The sequence below is a fragment of the Colias philodice genome, chromosome 14, assembly GCF_061535455.1.
Source record: "Colias philodice isolate Cphi_HAF_F1 chromosome 14, ilColPhil1 Martin Lab GWU primary, whole genome shotgun sequence".
NCBI lineage: Eukaryota > Metazoa > Arthropoda > Insecta > Lepidoptera > Pieridae > Colias > Colias philodice.
Genome location: NC_143099.1, coordinates 1,228,967 through 1,253,217, shown reverse-complemented (window position 1 = coordinate 1,253,217; position 24,251 = coordinate 1,228,967). Strand labels below are relative to the sequence as shown.

The window sequence follows — 24,251 nt, the reverse complement described above, 5'->3', positions numbered from 1 at the left end:
TCCAATACAGAACGAAGAATACAGTTTAATGGGAAAATAATTTGGGGGTATATTTAAGTCCACTCCAGTCGCAGGATCGAGTCCTGTCAGTGGTCACCCTTGGCGATAGAAATTTAATTTTCCCCTGTCAAGTGAGGTGCTGTATTACGTGTAGAATAGGAATAATTTCTATTTGAGTTTTGTTTGGTGGTAAAGTAAGGTTAACTTATGTGTTATGTTAAGGTTTAGACGACTACTATGTATGTATAATTTTTAACACGCTTAATTTTATTAGCTTCACATGTAATAATCGACGCATTTAGACTCGATTTTGACCCACTTTAAACAGATAGATTTAATTCAAACTTCGTATACTTATCAAGGATCGGTGACAATAATGAAATTTCATGAGTTTAAGCGTGTTTTTAGTTTTTTTTAACAAGAATATTAATTATGGGTAATAATTAATCAAGATAACAAAAAAATATACACTTATACAAACCAAATTTATTTCTTCTACATATATATATATATATATATTGTTATTTTCAACTATGAATAAGCCTTATTCTAAACAATACTTCCAACCAAAGCAAATAGAATCTACAATAAACTCCAAACAAATACGTAATCCCACCGCGACCGGTCCGTCAAGCCAAGCCGAGATTTTGGTAACACCGTTTTGAATATTCAATTTTCTTCACAAAAGACCATAAACCTTCACAATTTTCATCATAGTTTATCTCTTTTCAACCCACTTCAAATGACAGAGACAAAAATTATGGTTTAAAATGATCAAAGAATGGATGAAAATTTAATGTCTTCGGATTTGATATTGTTTGTGATTTTGAATAATAAATAGGCTGCTTAACTTACGTACTGATTAGTTTCATTAATTTTAAAAGCTGAGGTATTAAATTTACCCTCGTTTCATATACCTTCGTAGACTTTGGAAATGTATATTATATTTCGAAGTTGACCCAGCAAACGTTGTTTAATTACCTATATCGCAAAAATATATTAACCTATTCTCTTTCCTACTGAAATAAACAAAGAGCAAACTTTGAAAATCGGTCCAGCCCTTTCAGAGGAATTAAAATTCTATAATACGAACATTTTAAAGGATCAGCTAAAGTTCTATGTTAATAAAACATTAATATTATAATATTTATTCTATTTATAGTACTAAACATTTTAAAGCCCCTCCATTTAGTGAACTTGAAAAGGCATCTCCATTATGGCCAAGTGCGTTCAGTTTAAGACAATGGCCCTTCTGGCCCCTTGTTGACACGCTTACAATGATGGAGTCGCTAGAACAATATACACTGTTTATTTGATTAGTGAGGGTCTTGTGGCTTTTACGGTTTTTAATTGTTTGGAAAAATAGTATTGTTTTTTTATAAATTTGGTGTAATTTTTATAGTGTCTCTGTCATATTGCCTTTTTATGAAACTTATATCTCGTCAAATTTTAGTTTTCAAAGAAAAACCCGCATAGTTCCCGTTCCCGTGGGATTTCCGGGATAAAACCTATCCTATGTGTTAATCCAAGTTACCCTCTATATGTGTGCTAAATTTCATTGTAATCGGTTCAGTAGTATTTCCGTGAAAGAGTAACAAACAAACATTCACATAGATCCATCCTCACAAACTTTCGCATTTATAGGATAGGATCATTTATTAATTTTTTTGTTTTTTAGTAGGATAATGATAGGACTATAAACAGCATATCAGTGTTTAGGTACTTATATTTGAGTGTTTCAGGTCTCTCGTCTCTCAAATCAGGACCCAGAAGCTATTTCATCTTCATTCATTTTCATTCATACTATTTCCTACACGAATTTCTTCATCTCACCATGTAAACCCACAAGTACATCACGGATATTAACACATATTGTATTTGCGCTGTCTACTCGCAGTCAATCACTGGAGTACTTCCGTAGTAATCCTTCGAGTGTGGATTCGATCTTCGGCTAAACAGAGGGGGCCGGTACCATGAAAAAGCGAGACTTGACAATCCATAGAGGTTCTATTTACTGTAATGAAAAATAAATATTACAAAGTAATGGCAAAGTCAACTTGTCAAGTATTTCTATAGCTTAAGTGTATAACCTATATTACTGTGAAATTTCATCCAAATCTGTTCTGTAGTTTCTACGTAAATATATATCCATAAATACATCCATCTTCACAAACTTTTGCATTTATAATATTAGTAGGATAGGTCATAGGACAATAAGCTTTCCGTCCACAGCTTCGCTGGGTTGTATGACTTATGTTATATCTATACTAATATTATAAAGCTGAAGAGTTTGTTTGTTTGAACACGCTAATCTCGGAAACTACTGGTCATATATAACTCATAGCCTTCCTCGATTAATTGGCTATCTAACACCGAAATAATTTTTCAAATCGGACGAGTAGTCCTTCAAACAAACTCTTCAGCTTTATAATATTACTAGTGGTCCGCCCCGGCTTCGCCCGTGGTACCTACATGTTTAAACTATCCTATCTCTCAAGTTCGATCGAACTGCACATGGTGTGCGAATTTTATTATAATCGGTTAAGTGGTTTAGGAGTCCATTGAGGACAAACATTGTGACACGAGATTTATATATATTAAGATAGTATCTAGCTGTCGCTTTCCAGTCGCTATTCTATCGTAAGGTAACATGGTAGGGGGGAGGGTGCAACTCGTAATCGATTTGAACACTTGTGGTAAATACGTGATTTTCACGGGTCAATGTCATTGAATGGCCGTCAATATTGTGACAATCAGGCTCTATTGCGAACGCTTTATTTTTGAGCTGTGTTGTTGAGTGGAATTAGGTTTTCATTAAATTTATTTTATTAAGTAAATTAATAATGTTTGGAAGATATATAAGATTTGCCTGGAAGATATCGCTTCTTAGCGATAAGGCCGCCTATTTTGTACCGCTCTATATTATGTACTTTGTTTGTATTTTTTGTTTGATTTTGTTTTGTTTGTGCGTGCAATAAAGTGTTTATTATAATGTTTGAGAAAAAAAATTGAAACCATTAGACTCCCTTAAAATACATAAATAATATGTAATATTTTTTAATGAAATACATGATGATGAAGGTATATTTTTGCTCCTGAGTTGCGCTTATTTGTTGCATTACCTATACTATCTTACTAAACTATAATGTATCAATTTTATTTGATTGTAGATACATTCAATATACCTACTTGTAACGTAAACGAGAATATTTAAATATCAAAACTTACTTTTTACATTTTTGATTAAATATTGCCAAAATATTTTCTATTTTTATAGGTAAAGTGAATGCTGTGCCAATAAAATATGTATAGATATCATGCAATAATAGGTACTAATATGTATAAGGAAAAACACGCACTTTTTTAACTAGTGTGAGAGGTACAGAAAACATAAACTATGCCTTATATGTATTCTGGTATTAACCTTTACTAAACGAATATATATCAACAGGTCGTAAATCTTGAAATATATAATAAAGAAGTTATGTTTGTCTGTTTGTCGATTTAATTGCAACTATAGGTTTAAACGGACAGATTCAAACTTTGTACTACATATTTTATTTAAAAAAGCCTGTTTTAAAATATTATAAGAAACTATAGAAGACAACGTTGTCGCAAACATTAACTAGTCTGTAACTGTAACTAAAATTACTATATAATTAGCGTTAATGTGTTTGTTTGTCCCTCTACAGAGGAAAGTATTTGATGGGAGTTTTTAACCCCAGGTGTAAAAAGGAGGAATGTGAGTGGCTGTGCACACAACCGCTGACTCGATTTGGTTGCGGTTTTTCTTACAGAGAGATTTTATTTTTGTGTTAAGCATAAGCTTGTTATACCTAATAGAGATAGGACCTTGATGAATATTGGAGCTCAGAATTACTAATTTAAACTTTATCTTAATTTCAGTGTAATTTTCTATACCACGGATTTGTTATGTCTGTCATAATATTAAATTTATGTTCTTATTTATATAGAGATAGAGAAAAGAATAAGAAGTTAGGACTGACGTTTCATTAAAAAAAATACACAATATTCAACTAAATGCAAGCAACGCCGGTGCTCACAACTAGTACACAAAGCACAATTAATATATCCATTACTTGCGAATTACGGAAACGTGGTAATAGTATAAAAATATTATGACATCAGAATAAATTCCGATAAGAAAAAAATATTACAACATAATTATATATTATTGTCCTTAAAAGGATGCAATGTTTATCATCTTGCCACCTGCTTGTCATCTCCTGGGTTATTTATCATTTATGAGATAATGGCAGAATACTTAGATATGGTATTTAAGTATTTTATAAGTTAAAAACTTTGCTGTTTCATTGTGACAAATGCCAGGGGAAATTCTAACATGGAATCTTTATTATTAAACTGTTGTTATTAAAAATGCGAGAGAATTAAAAAAAATGAATGTTACAGAGTGTCTGTAAGGATAGTTTTTACTTATAATATCAAATAACTAGCTTTCCGCCCGCGGCTTCGCCCGCGTTTTCAAAGAAAAATCCGCATAGTTCCCGTTCCCGTGGGATTTCCGGGATAAAACCTATCATGTGTTAATCCAAGTTACCCTCTATATGTGTGCTAAAATTCATTGTAATCTGTTCAGTAGTATTTACGTGAAAGAGTAACAAAAACTTTCGCATTTATAATAAGTACTAGCGGTCCGCCCCGGCTTCGCCCGTGGTACATATTTACGTTTTCTCTACATAAAAACCATCCTCGTACTTCAAGGAATATAATAAAAAAAGAATTATCGAAATCGGTTCAGCCGTTCTCGAGTTATGCGCTTACCAACACATTTTGCGATTTATTTTTATATATAACTAGCGGTCCGCCCCGGCTTCGCCCGTGGTACATGTTTACGTTTTCTCTACATAAGAACCATCCTCGTACTTCCAGAAATATAATAAAAAAAGAATTATCGAAATCGGTTCAGCCGTTCTCGAGTTATGCGCTTACCAACACATTTTGCGATTCATTTTTATATATAAGAAGAAGAAGATTAGTAGCTCATTACAACCGATCTTCAAAATCTGTCCTTTCTTGATTTATAAATAGCTCACAAATAATACACCAATTTCTATTATTTATCAATATTGCTTGGTATTTATAAACTTATTTAATACATATTAAAATAACCAGTTAAAAAGGTTATATCGTATTTGGTCACACTTTGTAGAGCAATTATTGATAAATACTAGATATAATGTTATTTATGTATTTGAAAATCTCTAAAATATTGTAGATCACAATTTGAAAATAATTATACTTAACCATAAATTATCAATATGAGTCCGGCTCTATCTTACATTTTCAGACAAAACTGCTAAACGTATGTTGATGAGTAGACATCGGATTATATGCACTAACAAAATGCCAAAATATGCATGCAAATATGCACTAAAAAAGGCCGAAATATGCACTAAAAACGACTGATATGCCCAAAATATGCACAATACAGAATCAAAAAACAGTGAAATTTTCTTGAAATTAAGTATAGTTTTTGTGCCAATATACAATTAAGCAATTTTACCAAATATTCGAGCACTTTGTGACATTTGTCACCCGCGAGCCCAGTGTTTCCATCTTAGACCTTTCCGGGCTAAATCTAGCCCTTTTTTTGGAATTCAACCCGTGTTTTAAGTTTTTAGCCCCAAAAGGGTAATCTAGCCCTATTTTGAATGGCTCAAAATTTACTTAAAATGGAGCCCATTTTGTAATTTTTTGCCATTTTACCAGGCCAAAATAGGGTTTGCTTACTCGTTGAGCATTCTGATTGGCTAATAAAGGTTAGTTGACCAATCAAAACTCCCGCTACTTAACGAAATATGCACGATTGGGGAAAAAGGCTAAAATATGCACTAACGCCGTAATAAGAGAGTTTTATGCATTTGCATATGCAAATATGCAAATGCATATAATCCGATGTCTATTGATGAGTTTTGACACTTAAATCAATGGAGCCTTGAAGAAGGAAATAGGGTATTTATTTATTGCGAAAACAAACTTGAAGGGCGTAAAATAGGGGATGAAAATTTGTATAGGGATGGCCCTCCTGCAAGTAACAAAAAAATGTATGCGTACGAATTAGATACTAGCACATATAAATAAAATTGAATTGCTTGAGTTTTTCAAGTGTGTGTACTTAGTACCTATATAAATATAAACAGGATAATAAAATAAGACTATTTTTCTACTGTCTGCCTTTTTGTTCGAGCTGTTCCTTCATCTTTGGAACGGCTTAACCGATTTTAATATAGGACTTGTCCTGGAAGCAAGAGAAACATTTTGGCTTTTTGTGATGAAATTCTAGTGCTATCGGTTATTTATTGAAGAACAATACCCGAACAAAGTCGCGGGCAAAGCTAGTTTTCATAATATAAAAAGGAACTTTCTACCTGAATAGCGAATATATCTTAATTATCTTTAATGCAACTCACAAGGCATTATAAAGGGTACAATTAAATCTATATATAAATACAATCACATGTCCGTCTGTCTGTGATTAATCAACGCTGCGATTCTTGCGAATGACAGTTAATATAGCCCTTTGTGTGGTGCAAAGTAGAAGAGATTGGCGGGAAAAACAATTTGAATTAGGATTTTTCTTATAAAAACATTGTTTGAAAAGTTGTAAGTTAAAATGATTTTGATATGGAACGATATTTACAAATTTAGGTACCTAAATTATAAACAGGAGATAAGTAATTTTACAGGTTATAATAATTATAACAGTTAATTATTAATTGTTTATAATAAAATGTTGTTTCGATACGAAGTGATAAAAATTGTTCGAGCGGCTGATCTAGTTATTTGTACGTAATTATTGTCTTCTTGATTATAATACAATTGGTACTTTATTTAATCCTAAAGAGATTAAATAAAGTACCAACAATGTACCAGTAACTTTAATGATTTGAGATTTAATCAATCTTTTACTTCTAATGGTAACAAAAACAAATCGTCTAGTAATTTTAATACACATGCCCCCATAAAGCAGTAGTATGCTTTGCAGATATAGAATTATCAATTATAATACATTTTTGACTCTATGTCTGAGGATGATTATTACATTAGTATTGACTATTGAGGATATCATAGGAAAAATGTTATTTGCATTCATCATTCGACATTTCATTCCTTAACAACACAATATACCCTATACCTCTATCTAAAATAAACAAAGAAAATCGCTACCTCCCCTCACTTGCCCCTACAATAATTTCCACTTTCAATGCGATGATTTAGTATCGCGGATTGAATACACTGGAACCGAACTTCTCAGGTGGCACGGGACTGACGGGTGACATGTATACACATTGATACATATTATGTAGTGTAAAGGCTAGCAACTTTTACACTATTCATTCGATGCTTGAAACAGATTTATGAAGGATATATCTAAACTAATATTAAATGGAGGAATGATTTTGTTTTTTGTTTGTTACGATTATCACCTTCGAGTGACATGCGCTTGAATGCGATGATTTAGTATCGCGGATTGAATACACTGGAACCGAACTTCTCAGGTGGCACGGGACTGACGGGTGACATAAAGGTGACATGTATACACATTGATACATATAGCTGCGAGAGGTAAGCAACTTATACGGTGTTCATTCATATATCTCGATGTGTTCATTCGATGTTTCCATTTGTGTACGATTTAAAGAAACTGTAGATATTAATAAATCTTAAATTATATAATCTTAAATAAATCTTAAATATCTAGGTATAGCAAGATTTGATATTGTAAGATTTAACCGATAAAAAATATGTGTAATAGAAAGCTATAGCACGCTATAGTCCGCTTTTTCTATCGCGACTTATTTCGGGCATGATGTGTTTGTAAAAACACGAAAAACGAGGATGAAATAGGTAATAAATTACAGTTAGGATAAAATGTTGTTCGTTATGTTCATGTGAAAGGGATTCTGACCAATCTCGACGAAGAAACCACACAGTTCATTTTTTGGGAATGTATACATAGTGATGAATACGGATGATGATACAGTAAAAAAGATCTAAAATTAACAAGGAGTTTTAATCATTTAACTATGGAACCCCAAAACGAGGTATTATTTAACGTTCAGCCTCTCTAATGTGGCGAGCAAGACCAACGAAGCCTTCACAAAAACATCTGATCCATCAACGTCGGGTAAGAGTTGTGCTGGGGACACACTAGCGCAGCAGATAATATATATTTCATTATGTAATATTATTGTTTAGAACCATTTTGGCTATATGAATCAAAGTGTTAACATAGAACTGCTTGTTATTTTAGCCCTTAACATAATATTCAATATTTTGCGCTACTTATACCTAAAACCTAATTGAAATGTCTGTTATTAATGGCTAAGTAACAGTTTCTTATAAAATATATACAACTTTATACAGAGCAAGTATCGATTCATAAAAAAAATTATTAGTGCTTGTCATGGCGAAATCATCTGCAAAATGTTTAACAAACAAGATTTTCATGAGCGATGAATGCCCATTAATTATTAGGTTACAGTTGGCCTCTAACATTGCATATCTAGCCCTATATTACCGGTAGACTAGTCCAATTACATTGTGTACGTTACATAATATTAAAAAAAAGTCGTGTGGCACTCGGGGACTGCCGCGGTAAAGCTATTGCATGCTATGCCTTCAAGCCACACCTCCGTGCCTGTCGGATTGGGGAGCGTGAGGTTTTTCGTTACGGAATTTCTGGGTTCGGTCCCCGCGCTCAAGGCCCGTGATAGAAGCTATGCAATAGCTTAAAAATCATTTATTGAACAATTTGTGGGTTAGGTACAAACATGTCACATATTAAAACCTCTATTCTGTCCCCACACTAAAGAGGATAGTTTCCGTCGCATTCAGCAGTGATATTCGATAGTCCCGCCTTGTTAGCGCTAAATACTATTCAAATTTCAATTAACTCGTCACAACAATGTGAGGTTATAAGCCCATTTGTTTGGCTTAACGCTACGAGACAGAATATACGCTTTTATAATTATACCATTTAGTTTGTGCTACCTGTTTAAATGTTGTTGCTACCGGATCTGGCCTTAGCTTTATGAAATAACTAGCTTACCGCCCGCGGCTTCGCCCGCTTTGTCTAAAACCTAATAAGTTATATACTAAAACCTTCCTCTTGAATCACCTATTAACCGCATCGATATCCGTTGCGTAGTTTTAAGGATTTAAGCATACAAAGGTACATAGGGACATAGGGACAGAGAAAGCGACTTTGTTTTATACTATGTAGTGATTATCGATAGGGAGATTTCATTATTAGAGGAAATTTTATATCATATTTAATGTATTGAAAGTGGCTAATATATCAGCCGTGAATATAAACAAGCAGAAATAAATAAATATCAGTTCAATTCATTGACATACAGACAAACGAATTAAATTTCATTCACTCGTTCACATGGATCGGCTTGCAAAATAAAATCACAACGATCTCATTGTAATATCAATTATTGGGTGTAACGCTAAACGATTCAACACGTACTAATTATTTTATTTATCCATCTCCCGCGTTTTTGTCTCACGATAAAGGTCATTCATTCAAAGAACGAATGGTTTTGTGAACGATTGAAACACGATACGCGAATAATGCCAGCTAATGTGCGATTCAACGCGAAACCTAAGTTTGAAACCCGATGGTTTTATGTCTTTATCGCTTTGTGGTTTCGCGTCCTCTTGTGAGGTTAGATTTCGGTTTTAAACTTATTTTTTCCTTTTAAAAAGTAGTCTAAAGTAACAAAGGATGCATACGTGTAGTTTTAATTATATCTGAGTTAAGTGCAACACTTTCACTATATTTTTTTTTAATCGTTAATTCACTGTATTTTAGTCTTGAATGGATTCATTTATCCGTGAGAGTGATTTACACCTATATAAAATTAACCGCTAGTATACAAAAACGATTCATTGTTGAACAACAGTTACTATAAAATTTTAAAATAAGACATTGTAGGTATGTATTTCTTGTAGGTTTTAAAATGACTTTCGAGAGAGCCATTAATATTCGTTTAGTCAGAGTAAAACCAAATGTTTGTATCTAGTAAGAGTAGACTAAAGAGTAGACTCTTAAATTATCTATCTACAAAACAATGGTAATCTACAAAACCGCTCACAGGCCTGAACTAGTAAACGATAAACCAATACCAATCTTGAACATTTACTGTTCCTGTAATTGATTACCTCATTTACCACAATAGAGCACACCGTTCACAAATTGTGCACACAATAACATTTATAACGTTTCATTCATCGGTCAATCATTCAGTCAGCGTCTATCAAACATTGTCATATACACATTTTCTTTCACACAAACCAATTTCTGTAATAAGCTTCCTACTGTTTGATGGCAATGAAATAACAGCTTAGTAACTAAATGTGCTGATGCGATAATGAAATTTATTCTTTAGGTGGTAGAGCAGGGAATCCCGTGATACATTTTCATTGAATGATGGATTTATTTTGTAGGTTATGATGCATTGGACATTGTTTAGAGGATTATCGCCCGCTGTTTTTCTTACTAATTGGACAAGAAATCAAAGCTTTGGAAATGCTGGAGTGTGGTCACAATGCTTTCATTAGGAGTATCGTTCGGATATCGTATTTAATTAACCATTTGTATTGACATTTTTCTCATAGTTATTAGGTAACTATGTACTTGTTATTTGTGCAAATAAGCGTCGAAACTTAACCGTCCGTAAGCCGTAAGGTAAATTATAATTAATCATTTTATAATATTGCACACGCTTTTTATGTGCATTTATCACAGAGCAAGACTTTAGAATTTTACCAGCCACGGGTTTGAACTCATAATAATATACGGTGGTCATGTATTTAATATTACGAGGTAAGATTTATTTAAAATAATAATGTTAAAAGTTTTGGATGCTTATAACCAAAACCTAACACTACCAATAATTAGGGCATTTATTAACGCTCTACAATATCACAAACGAAAACAAACAACCAACATTCTCATAAACTACAGTCTATTTAACCATGATGATTTTCATATCAAAACATCAAACATTTCTCAGTAAGTAACAAAGTTTTAAAATTGCTTGTCTTACCATCATCGAAGTTTATGTTGAGTGGGCGTTGTAAAGTATCGCCAACATACAGACAACAAATCGACGGAGCCAATTTGCCACTAGACTTGCACTGGCCCATTGATGAACGTAATTAGTAATTCTGTTTTGTTAGACTGTGGTTTTTGTGGGGAGATGTAGCGATTTGTAGTAAAAGTTAGAGCGTTTTATTAAATTGGAGCTAGTAATATTTTGTTACCTGTAGTTTTTATCTTGACTATTTAAACTCTTATTATAATCCTACGAATATCTATACTAATATTATAAAGAGGAAAGGTTTGTATGTATGTATGAATGTATGTATGGTTTTCACGCATAAACTACTGGACCGATTTTGATGAAATTTAGCACAGACATTCTTTAGACCCTGAGAAAGAACATAGGCTACCTTTTATTGCGAAATATGTACCACGGGCAAAGCCGGGGCGGACCGCTAGTACCTAATAGATTTGAAAATTTGTTAGGATGGATGACAATGACTCTACTCTACCACGAAAAAAGGGCGATCTTATCTGTTAGAAAGTTACAGAGAATTTTACAGTTTGTAGCAGTTTTAGAAGATAGTTCGACTATTGATAGGGATTTACTTACTACAATGGAAAATAGCAATCTTTGCTTGTTACTATTTCTACCGTTAAAGGTTAACTTTAACATTCGGGTGTTTGTTGGAAGCCTAACTGACTGATTTAAAAATGGCATTTTGCCTACTTGGTTACAATAGGTCACGCTATTATCTAAGTACTATCTAATACTTGAACAATCTGGTTTGGTTGGTGATTCATATTAAAAATGGAAATCCAGGCCTCTGCTTGCGCCTATACCTACTCCTTCTATGAATCTACCGCTACATCTCTTTCCTTGTCCCACTCCGCGGTACATCTAAAGATCTCGCAGCAAATGAGCGAGTCCTGTTGACTTACGTACCTCTAATAATCTGCTCAACTCACTGACGCAACTTATCTCCAGTTTTAGTGGACCATGAGTTTTGTTAAATTATAAAACCGTAGTGTACAGCTACTGGTCTTTGATGTAGTATAATTACTTACTCTGTTATATTATATTGTAATGAAATAGGTAAAAGCTATACTTACCTAGGATTAAAATAAGAACGGAATAGATGTGAATTAAGTAAGTTTGCTGGCATTATTAGCTTGTCGGTAACTCAGCTTGTGTAGATGTGACTTTTGCTTGCTGGCTGCTTTTTTTTGGAAGGCCGAGGGAGTCAAGTAGATACTGTCTTACACGTATCTTATAATACACTTCATGTATTATAGGTAATTGCAGTATTTAATGAGTTTAGAATTAACTTTTAAAAGTCAAGCAATTAGATTATATTGCAGTACCAAAACGGTAAAAGCGGTTTTAAGAAATTTTAGCATTTAAATACATGAGAGTTTTGCGAGGAACATAAACAACACAGTTATTCTTTACTGATTTAATTAAATTTATCAAAAACTAGCTTTCCGCACGCGGCTTCGCCCGCTTTGACTAAAACCTAATAAATTATACCTATACTAAAACCTACCCCGACAACCACTCTATCTAATAAAAAAAACCTCATCAAAATCCGTTGCGTAGTTTTAAAGATTTAAGCATACACAGGGACATAGGGACAGAGAAAGCGACTTTGTTTTATACTATGTAGTGATATACTCAAGGCACTGTGTAGCTGAAAACTAAATACTAGGAGCAATATAAAACATAGAACACTGAAAATGTTGTAAGTCCTACACGTATTTGTCCATAGCAAGAACATAGCATACATAAGATTAGCACGACGTCCATTCACACCGCATCATCTAAATTGATATTTCGTTTTCGTTTTCTCTTAGAAAGCATGTTAACGTGTCAATCGGAACCCCTAATTATGCAGACCGCCCGCGACACTAAGTATTATTGATGTCAGACCAACCCCGGGGCAAATTAAAGTTGCTATCACGCAGGTGTCAAAAGCTTTACTGATGTGGAGCAAAAAAGGTCATCAGCGATAAAACGGAGATGCACGGCAAAGAGTAGGACGCAGATACGATAGATTATATCAATTTCATACAAATAACATAACAATACGTCTAGATACAAATAATATAAAGCCGAAGAGTTTGTTTGTTTGAACACGCTAATCTCAGAAACTACTGGACCGATTTCATAAATAATTTCACAGTTGAATTCTCGATCACCTACGAGTATATCAATTAAAATACATATATAAATGTCAATGTCACTTTAGAACATACGCCGTTTTTGTAATACTTGTACATGAAAGCAGTACATTATTATATTAGTAGGCTTACAAATAAAACCACTTAAAACTTTAATTTGAAATTTATTATACAAAAATCGTTGGACTTTTGACTTAATATAATCTAGCCATCAACTCTCACTGTTAACTGTCTCAAAATTCAAGATGTCTAAGTGTGAGTTGGCAGAAGTATCATCTCCTCCTCGAACTACCTTGTTTGCGTGTCGCTCAACTCACGGAGCTACGGAAAATCTATGATCTGAAACAGAAACAATAAGACGTAAACTAATTAATAAATAAACAATTTAAATAATTACTTACTATGCCTCTTGTTTGTACTTTAATATATATTTTGTATCTTAATATTATCTTTGTACCTAATAAAAGAAAATTAAAAATGATCATGAAATTTCTACTTGTTTGTGTAAGTATCTCTAAAGTTTGTTACTGTCCCTGATAAATAAATGTTTAATTCATTCTTTCTTTCAGATGAAAACCTGCCGCATCTACCTTCTCGTTCTTTGACCGCGCCGCGTTAACGCACGTTTTTATTATTATGACAATATTAAATCAGGGGGCGGACTGCGGCCGCGCATATGATTTATTGGCTCGTTGTAATGTGCACACCGCCCGTTTGACGATGTTAAGCGAGACGAGGTTTAAAACGCTCCTAACTGTTCATCGTGTTGTGGTTAGAAACAGAGTTTTGCTGACTCTACTCTGTAGAAACTGCTTTCTGAAACGTAAATGGTAATTCTATGATAAGAGGAAAATTTTTCTGGAGGAAGTTAAATTGAAAAATTTTTTGAGTATGAGATTTAACTGAGAGTAGGTTTTATACTGTATAGGAGTTTTGTGAATTTTTGGGTGTTTTTCATGACAAAACTGTATCATTTTTTTTAATGTAACTAAGAAGACAAGATCTTATGACTTCAATTTGGAAACCTTTGTTAGGAGCAAATAGGCGGCAGCGTCGGCAACTCGTTCCAGCCTTTTAAAGCTCCACTCCTTTACCTAATGTTTTCAGTAGAACAATTTCTGACAAAAAAGTGCATATTGTTTCGAGTCTATCAAATCAATATTAATTTATCATGTTTGTAAGAAGAGCCTACATCTCCAAAACAGTCTCTGTTATGAACATATTTTTGATGTATCAATACGATCCCTTATCATCAAGCTACCCAAAGGCTATCAAGAAAACCACATTGAAACTAAAACCAGACTTGCACAAAATGGCTACGAATAAATTGGCGACAGTTCCCACCTGTCCACACTCCGACATCAATCAGGCCGGGGATATCTATAATAATTATTGTCGGTCGTTTGTCCGTCCGTACGGAATGCAACATGCTTGAATTTGTTTCACGGCCTTGTTATGCTGCTCGTAAGGCTTATGGTGCAAGTTATAAGCTTTTGTATGAGTTCTAGTAGGGGTAGGAGATGTACCAGTCTATTATTTATGGTAGACTGAGTTTACGGGATATGATTTCTCTTAAAAATAAAAACAAATGAATTTACCTTTTATAATAGGTAGATAAATATTGAATACCTAGTCATATAAAGTTCTTTCACCTTTTATAAATCACTCGTACTGTACGGTATCAATCCTGAATGCATTATTGACTAAGATTATTGACTGTTAAGTAGAAGGCCTCGTACTTCAACAACTCTAGAATAAACAAGCGAATTTTGTTTTAAATTTATCTGATTTATCTATAATCTTATTCTCTACAACACCACTAACTTTCGAAGATAAACCTCGTGAATGCGACATCTTCATGTCCAAAACTTTGGCCAGCTTTCTAATGAATGATGACCTAAACAGTAAATTCTTAAAAGAAACATGGGAGTTGGGACTCTACAATACTAACAAAATAGACTTAAACAACTATATAACATAACTCATAATTCTTTCAAAAGCTCCTACCTCACACCACACACCCAAACTAATGACGACTTTGGGAAAAACATTTACTGGTGGTGGGATTTGTCACGGGCACCGCGAGATGGATCGCTGACAGCACTGATATGATGGGATTCAATTTTTGGTGGAATTCCACTTTTTGTGGCGATAGAATGTCACGTAGATATGAATTATCTCTTACACTTTTTTATACATTAATGAAGAACTAAACGAGACTTTATGTTTTAGTTTTACAAGCTTAGTATTGTATGGGATTAAGGTGATGAATTAATTTTTCTAACATTTACGGCCCTTTTTAAACCTTCGTAATTTTTATATTATTAAAGTTGTCGTGATGAAAATTCTTGACAAGAAAGTTCAATAGTAACACAATACGTCTACCGTTTTAGAAACATGATTCCATGATATTTTCTCGATAGAAAAAAAATACAAAGTTCTCATTGTTATTTTTTTATAATCTCTGGCATCTTCAAAATAACAAACGTAAAGTTACGACTTTTTGGATATTAACTATAAAATATACAACCTATACGTCTACCGATTTAGAATTTTGAAATATGCGATGGTTTTGAAATAAACAAGAAATACTTGAAATTAGCGCGCGACCAGCCAATATAGCGAGAGCCGCCCTGTACCTTCCTACCCCGATCGCTGCACGAGTCATTCCCGCTACGGCCGTCACACGGGGAACTTGTGTCGCTCGCGCAATCGTAAAAAAGGGTGACAACACGATAAGACAAAATGAGACAAATGGGGACAATAAAGAAAATAAGAAGAAGAAACATAAAGGTTGGAGGAAAAAGAATGCTTACAATTGGAACAAATTAATGAAGTAAGTTGGTTTTATTTTAAATTTGATGATAATTGTATTATAGACGATGTTTGATATGTACCCCTGTTTTAAGTACATAACGAATGTGTAAGATATTTTCATTTATAGCATAGATAATCTTTTCAGAAATCCGGAATCCAGAAGGAAAATAAACCCACTGATTGTTCACAATGTGAACCCACTCCTTCGTAAGTACCTTTATTCAGTCAAAAATGTATGTTATCAACGTTCTACTGGTTTTATCGCATGATTCCATTTTTAGCAAAAAGCAACAAAGTGCAAAGAAATAAAAAATCATGGTGAACTTAGTGGAAGTATGGCGGACATAATATGGAACAGGAGCTCATTGGAGTAGTATTATATTTAAAAAAAATACGAAATAATTTCAAGAATTACATTTCTTAGAAGGTGGTAGATAAGTATGTTGTATAAAGAATTTGATGTTGATATTTATTTCATTTATACTTACTACACCTGTGCGGGAAATTGCTTAGTAATAAAACAGGTTTATATTCATATTTACATAGTAATGTGAGTTTTCATTTCGAAAAATTTTGTGTAAGTATATTAAATTGAGTTCCTGGGTGATCTGGAAACACAATTGGGCCCGGAAGATGGCGCTGCAGTCACTCCTCCTAATGACATGAACCGATTTGGATGAATATTTGTGTGCACATTTCATTTTTGTGGGATGATTGGTTGATTCGCTTTCACATTAGCTAATATTATGTATTTTTGTTGTTAGAAAGTAAACTTAATTTAATGTTTATAATACATTATTATTGGTATAAATAAGCCAGTGTTCGTCTAACATTGCTGTACCTGCCTACCTACCCTACCAGGGCCTAACTTTGTTCTGGCTATTTTATTTTGATTATTTGTAATGAATAATTACAATTATAATAGAGTGCAAAAAATAAATACATGCGTCAATATATTTTGTGTTTTTTTTTTTAAACAATTTTTTTATTTAAAAAAATATCATTCCGACCGCGGCTTTGCCCGCGTGGAATTAGGTTATATCGTGAATCCTGTTTTATCCCACAGAAGTGTTCAGTTCGGATAAAAAGTATCCTATGTGTAAATCCAGGCAATTGGCTATATTTTATCAAAATTGGTAATGTAGTCTTGACGTGATTAAGTAACAACTAACAAAAAAATATACAAATTAACATCCAAAGTTTCACATCAGTTTTACTGTATTAGTGATATCTTCCACTCTTGACTTTGACTGAGAAGAATTAGGGTTTATAACTTCTTTCAGAAATAGTACCTTTCATTTCTGGGCATGATGTAATATCTACGTCAGCATCAAATTCTATCTAAATCAATTCAGTAGTCCGCGTTATTGAGTACCATTTCATTTTTTCAGAGTAACAATATTTTTTGTTATTTTAAAGATTATTTATAACCTGTATTATTTTGTAATAAAGTAAACATTACGAAATAATAATAATTATTAATAATGTCTAAGTAGTTGTTGGAAAGAAGATTATTTGTTTATAAGCAAGAAAATAAAACCAATAAATCAACAATTGAATAAATGTATAACAATATTATAACTGTATGACGACTCCATACATGTTTGTCCCGAGTCGGCCAGCGGCAGCGCGGCGAGTTTGCAAGAATGACTTCGCGCACACCGGCGTTCGCGATAGCGAGCTATTAGACTCCGCCCGCCAAGCAGTGGATTTTTTTTTGTGTATCGTCTTAAGGGATTCTAAGGTTGGTGAGAAAATTAATTTTCCGTCCTAAAAACGCACGTAACAGTATAATTTTAATTAAACTTGTCATTGATTCAGAAAGTCACTTCTAACCGAAAGAATCAGCAAGAATCCAGCTAATCTTTAATTATGCGTTGGTAGGTTTAGGTACCTATATTTTTTATGGTTCTAGACCAAAAAGCCCGTTTTGTTCTTGTTATTTCTTCGATCCAAATTGATTTTTGCTCTTAAAAAAAGTTCTTGTTCTTCTTCTAAATGTATTGTTTGCATTTTGTGTTTTTTTTTAATGCAATAAAGGTAATTTAAAAGAAAAGATTACATTTCTATCATGTATGGCTCTTCCCGATCTCAGATATTTTGAGCTAAGGTTCTGAAAATATCCAGTTATAATTACAGATCATTACAAAGACCTTGTACGTGTGTGGCAACCGAAACTACCTAGTCCAGACAAATGAATGCCTAATGACCTCTACGTGTGAACAATTTCAGATCAATTAGTGATCGTTGTGGTACATTAGGAACCTTATGTTGCAGATGGTCGTTAGTTCTTGTGGTTAATATATTATTCTTTATGTTATTGGTTCTTAGATGTAGTGGAAATGTTGCAATTGCTGCAGTTCTCAAAGTTTCATTTGACCACAGCTATTTTAGTGCTAAACAAAATTTAAACTTACAATATTGTCTTGCAAAAATAAAGAACAATTTGGTGATAAAGAACACACACGCAGCGCTAAAATATAATTTTTAAAATAAAAAACATGTGTGTGTATAAAAGGAAGGACATACAGGTTTTAAAATTTGTCAATGGACTGAATTTTCTTAAAAGCTATAATTTTCTAAGACGACTATCAACGTTGAGAAGTTGTTTTACATGCTTTTGACGAATATCGTTACATAAATGTTAAAACGTTACATATGATGGCCTTTTCATATAGAAATTATAGCATCAGTAGGTACATAGCAACTGCTAAACTATTTATCAGTTTTTAAATGTCACATATCTATAACTTTATGGTGTTTACAAAATATCTTTGTTAACGATTGTTATAGAATAATAGGAACACATTGTGCATTAAAATGCGTGATAATATGCCAATTAGATAGCAATACTATAAGTTATAGCATGCCAAAGCGAGCATTAAATAAATAAATAAATCTTTATTTTGCTTTAAACATTACGTAATAATTGTAACAACATAATTTAACTTATATGTACAATGTCTTAGCTCGTAGGCAAAATATATGTCATGAACTGTCAAATTGGCGACAGATAAAAAAGCACAGATCACACAATGTAGCAAGACGTCCGCCAATGTGCCTTTGAGTTACCGCCGGGGTAATGAAGCGATAGCCCGTGGTGTAACACAATACCGGCTCCTGAATTAAACTTATTGACCCATTCGGGGAACTTGACGTATATTGGGTCATTGTGGGGTACCTACTCTCAATAATGTTGCTATATTTTTAGTGACTATAAGAAAGTTGATTGATAGAATTCGTATAGGTAATTAAATTGGTCCAAATAGGTAAGTATCTATAATACAAAATTAGTAAAAATTAACAAGTTTTATTAAGTAGGTATAGTAATTTCATGGATATAAGTAGGTACCTAATAAGCAATAGCTAAGAAAATAGTGCATCAATTTCAAGTCAGTTTACATTAATATTTATAAGCATTTTTTGTTACATCGATTTGTAACCAATCAAGAAAATAAATACAAAACAGTCGTCAACGTACAAAGTAATAAACAAGTAATTAGTGATCGATCCATTGTTTGTGAAAATAAAACGAATCAATATGTAGGCGAACAAAAGGTTGCGTTTTGCAAAAACAAATTTACATTGGAATTCATTTGATATTATCATTTAACTAACAGAAAACTTGTACTGTAATCTCAATTAGTGTAAAAGCATGTCCAACAATATAATCAAAATAATGTAAAATGCAATGTCACCGCTTATCAACTTTTTAACGTACCTATCGTGCAACTATTTGCGATACAACTCGAGATATATTAGAAATGGCGTAGCGCAATAAAGCATAGATAAAATTTCGCTTAATGAGCTTGGCGAAATTGATCCATATAAATTATACCAATTAACACATGTTTGAAAATTTAATTATACATTTTTTATCTGTTACCGTGCTTGTAAATGTAAATGTCTATGCAGTCTGTGTCTTTCCCGCTTAAACAGTTGTCAAGAAGCCGACCATAGACTATACGTGTTGATCTTTGATAGATATATAATTGAGTTTTTAATGTTTTTAAATGGTTTTTAATGATAATATGGAATTGCAGTACACTGTACAACCTATTTGAATACTTAAAAATTAGCTCTTATTTACGATAAAAACATTATACTTTTTAACCACCTAGAAAATTATTACTCATTAAGAAAATTCGTTAAGAGAAAATTGCTATATAATCCAAATAGTTACATACCTTAATGTCACCTAATTACAATCAAGGCCAATTAAACTGTCACTGTTTTTTATGAATTTTACCGCAATATTCACCTGCATTATAAATACTGTTATAATTATCTATATTATCTCTAAGTATTTGCAATTTCTTCGGAATGCAGTTTTGTTTTCGCATAGGAAATGTTAAATTGCTATCTTCAATTATACTTCGATTGTAGTTTAAATTACAGCTAGATGAAGTCATTACGAAGTTATGTAAAAAGGGATGTCAGATAATATCATGAGTGTTATAATATTGATTTTATTAGTTTTTTTTCGATGCACTTGATTGCATTCGGATTGGGATTCTTTTTACTTAATTAGAATAGACTTATTTAGAATGTTGAAGAATGTTGTGGACCAATTAATTTATTTCATGTAGATACCTACTTAACCAATTTTAACGTAGGTAAGTATAACCCAAAATAAATTGCATTGCGGGCTATATATTTATAATTTTAAGTAATTCATGATAAATTAAATACTGATACAAAGTACTTTCCCATAATTAAATTGAATTCACTAATTTAATACTTCAGTTAAATTCATTGCTTGTTGCTTAAAAAAGCAAACAAACAGATTCAAATATAAATAGAGTATTTCTAACACCGTTTCTTTTTTATCCCCTATAATCTCACAAAATTATAAAGCAGCGTTTCCACTATACCCATAAACACCATAGTCAATATAGATATAAAAAAATTAAGTCAGTATGTCATGCAGTGCAGGTAACACTATACTTTCCGCCCGACTGGCCATGCGAACGTTTGACCACCTGGGTAAATGTGCACTAAATTCGCTTGTAAATAATATGGTTTATAATTTATAATATTATATTGCGTTTTTTGTGCATCTCTTTGGTTTTGCAATGTGGTTATTGTATTTAGCGGTTAATTGTCTTGTTAAAGATAATATTATGTCAGTCTACCTATTGAGTTAATACAGCATTTTGGAATACGGATAAGTCAGGTACTTATTATTTATTGTTTGATATGAATTTAAATGTTATTTTGTAAATAATATACTCATGTATGATCTAGGTACTTTAATTAGGAAAAGAAGTCAAATTAAACCGAAGAATCGAAGTAGATACATATTATATTAGTACCTATAGATACTTTTCCTATATCCTAAGGTTGCCTGGAAGATATCGCTTCTTAGCGATAAGGCCGCGTATTTGTACCGCTCCAGAGTGTATTATTTTTGTTTGTCTTTGTTTTGTGTGTGCAAATAAAGTGTTTTTTTATTATTTTTTTTACCCAACTTATAACATTCCAATGTTTTTCATCTAATCACAGTTCATAAAATATTACATTACACATAATATAATAATAGTAGGTATAGGAAAACGCGCTGTCAATAATGCCACAGATAATATAAGAGATAATACCAAAGAAAGTGAGTGTTGTAAAAAAGTTCATTCATAGTGCAGGTTTAATGGAGATCGAGTTACCGACTTGTATAAAAAAGTATTTGAGCAGCGGCGGCCGTTTCGCGGTAAAACATGGTATTTATGTGGTGCAGCCTCCGGTGGGACAAGTGACAGGCTTTTGAGTTATATAACTTGGAAGTTAAAGGGCCAAAATTATTTTGATCATTGTGATATGAGCGATTACCTTATAATTGCCGTTACCTTATAATTAAATTGTAAAACTGACATGATTTAAAAGAGCAACTATGGAGTTTCTTGCCGGTTCTTCTCCGTAGATACTGCTTTCCGAATCCGTGGTAAATGCGTTAAAATATGTAGGTAATGAAGTTTCAAAAGTGCTTCTAGAAGAAGTCTTCTCAACAACATACAAGCTATGCGATAATAGTCTAAATACCAAGGAACCTACATTAAATGAATGAACACGCACAATTTCGCTAAACCATTTCTATAAAGAAACACTAAGACAATACCCGGAAAATGTACCTTTTAAACTGTAAAATCAGTAATAATAGGAACTCTATATCTCTATATTCTTCTACCTACGAAAAATACCTTAGTCTAGTCAGGATTAGGAATTTGAATACACTCTTCATCTTACCCGCTACATCTTTCATCTTGAGGCAGTAACATGATAGTAGGCGAATTTCCTACACCCTAATTTTGCAGCTCATTAGGCAATCTTACCATACCGATACTGCCATCGTTTTATTGTAATCACTTCTACCGTAAACCGACGTATCGGTTACCATAATTATTATATTAAGCTTTACGCTTCATTACGCGCTGGATGAGATTAAATAAAATATCATGTAACTACATATTATAGTGCAATGGATATTGAAACTAGTTATTGGTGAAACAAACGCCCAATTTTAAGTCGTCTTTTACGGAGCATTACCTACGTTAAATAGACAATAAGTTTCTAAAGAGAACATTTTTTCAAATATTCTGTTATAAATTTATAATATATCTGTTTTATTATTTTATTTACATACTAGCTACATGATCTGCCTTCGTTTAGGTTCACCCAGAATAAATAAATCAAAAGGAATGAAAGATTAAAATATAAGTAACTCAAAAAAATGAAGTTGTTGAAGAATTAGCTATAGGTAGGTTATAGGTACGTAGAAATCGGTCGAGTAGTTTCTGAGTTAAACCGTAACAAACAAACAAAGCAGTTGAGATAATATGCTCGAATGAACAGGTACAAGCTTTATTTAATTCATATTAATGGCCTTATTATTCTCTTCTATGGAAAATGTAGAGACATCACAGAGTTTCAAAACAACAGCTACATATTTCATATGAGGTAAATATAAATACTAGGTACCTACTCACTTTAAATCAATCATAAATAATTGTATATCGTATTTTCGAGTAAAAATCTTACAGAAATACAGTATGAACGACGCGGACGTTTAAAAATACCACAAAATACTAAAAAAAAAACCAAAATGCTATTGAAAATACAGAAAACGTAGCGTTAGTTATACCAAAGCACCAACAACACTCAAAACAACATTACAATGTTGCACTATTGCATTATACAATCAGAAGCATTCCGCAAAACATTGTTATGTTTTAAATTTAATAGAACGAATAATTTCAGCTACAAATATCAATGTATTTGGATCCGTATGCACGCGGCTTCACAAAGTGGCTCGTTAACATTTCTTCGTGCAATTACGTTCACAGACCGACACAAAAAGTGTGACGTTATAGCCAATCGAGATACTGCAAACTTCGATCGCTTGGCAACTTAATTTTAGCTATATCTTTAGAGCGGAATTTTTAGGAGTCTCTACTAAAAATTTTATGAGTCTTTTAAAATTTCCGAAATGTAGACGAATAGGTATCTATTATATTATTCGACTATAACATAGTTTTACCCACTTATAAAAGTCGAAGGTATTCAAATGCATGAATTACTAATAGGTAAGTAATTCATCATAGATTCAGAAATCGGAATAATACTGAAGAACCGGAAAGTTTGATAGTTTCTAAATGTTGTCTAGTTTTTCAAAAGATTTCTTAAAAATAAATCTCTTCACATAATATCCATCTTATTTTTTGCTTATTAATATTATTGAGCTAACACTCATTAATTATGTGATGAAATCATGATACATTTTTTAAGTTCATACAAATATGACCCCTAAGGCCTAAACTATTAAATCTTCAGAAGTTCTAAAGCATTATCATGCTATGTTACATTTTACAATGCTATCTAGTATAGACGCATTTTGACCTCCATTTGTTCCTTCCTAACCCTTGCACATTCGCAAAGTATCTTGTTCTTGTTCTACTGCCCAATAGACCTATATCAAAGTAGCCAGCTGGTGGTGCACTGAAGTGTAAACTGAATACGACACGTGATACTTTCACTGCACACTTGGGTGCAAAATTATTGTATCGGTTTTTTGCATGATCCTATACGTGTCTATAGTATGGAAAGGATTTGTTATTTTTTTGTACATTGGCTTTGCTTTGTGAAGCTGTGGTTTATTTTGTTCATG

At 32.7% G+C, this 24,251-nt stretch overlaps 1 long non-coding RNA gene across 1 annotated transcript; it reads left to right on the top strand.

Annotated features, from left to right (window-relative positions):
• Positions 1-15,543: 15,543 nt before the first annotated feature.
• Positions 15,544-17,187, top strand: LOC149482642 (uncharacterized). Its single transcript, XR_016316619.1, has 2 exons — positions 15,544-16,303; positions 16,378-17,187. It is a non-coding gene; the product is annotated as an uncharacterized LOC149482642 (long non-coding RNA).
• The last annotated feature ends 7,064 nt before the right edge of the window (positions 17,188-24,251 follow it).